Consider the following 791-nt stretch of genomic DNA (forward strand, 5'->3'; position numbering starts at 1 on the left):
ATGTCCCTGTCCCTGAGAGCTATCTGCCTGCCACCAAAGACATGAGATGTTTGCATGATTCAGCTATTTTGCCTGTCTACATGACTATATGACTGCCACCTCATTTAACTGGACTACTAATGTACATTGTGAGTCAGTTACTTGTTTTAGTTTTCACACTGACACTGAAGGTTTACAATAAAGTTTCTACTGTGCACTATTTACTCGTACTAGCCCATGGCAAGAAGGACCAGCACTTGATTAAAGGAGAACTATGGGGTCAGGGCTTTTCCCCATAGTTCTTCTAAGGGTAACGGGAGGACACAAACTAGCGTCCTTCCGTCACCCAAAGCTCAGTATACCGCGAGCTGCGGCTCACGGTATACTGAGACACCACAGTCGGGACGGATCCCGATTCCCGACACTACTGTCGAGATCCACCCAGTTGCGTGATTGACAGCTGGCTCTGCCTATTTAGAGGCAGAACCAGCTGTACCCGCCCCCTCCCCCGTCTGTTCCGCCAGTCAGCGCTGGAGGATCGAACAGGGGAGGGGGAATCCCTGCAGGGAGCTGTGAGTGACAGTCACGGCTCTCTGCAGGGATAGATCGAGAAGTGAGCGAGCGACAGAGTCTGGTATGCATTTTAAGGGTAACTCCATACAAAAAAAGTGGGGTTTCCCCATTCACATCAGAGTCCCCCCTTTGAATCAGGAGTCCCTCTTTACATTAGGAGCCCCCTTTAAATTAAAGCCCTCCCCCTTTCACATCAGAGTCTCCCTTAAGATAAGGAGCCCCTCTTTACACCAAAAACC

The sequence above is a fragment of the Nanorana parkeri genome, unplaced genomic scaffold (genome assembly GCF_000935625.1).
Source record: "Nanorana parkeri isolate BGI_ZX_2015 unplaced genomic scaffold, ASM93562v1 scaffold505, whole genome shotgun sequence".
Classification (NCBI taxonomy): domain Eukaryota; kingdom Metazoa; phylum Chordata; class Amphibia; order Anura; family Dicroglossidae; genus Nanorana; species Nanorana parkeri.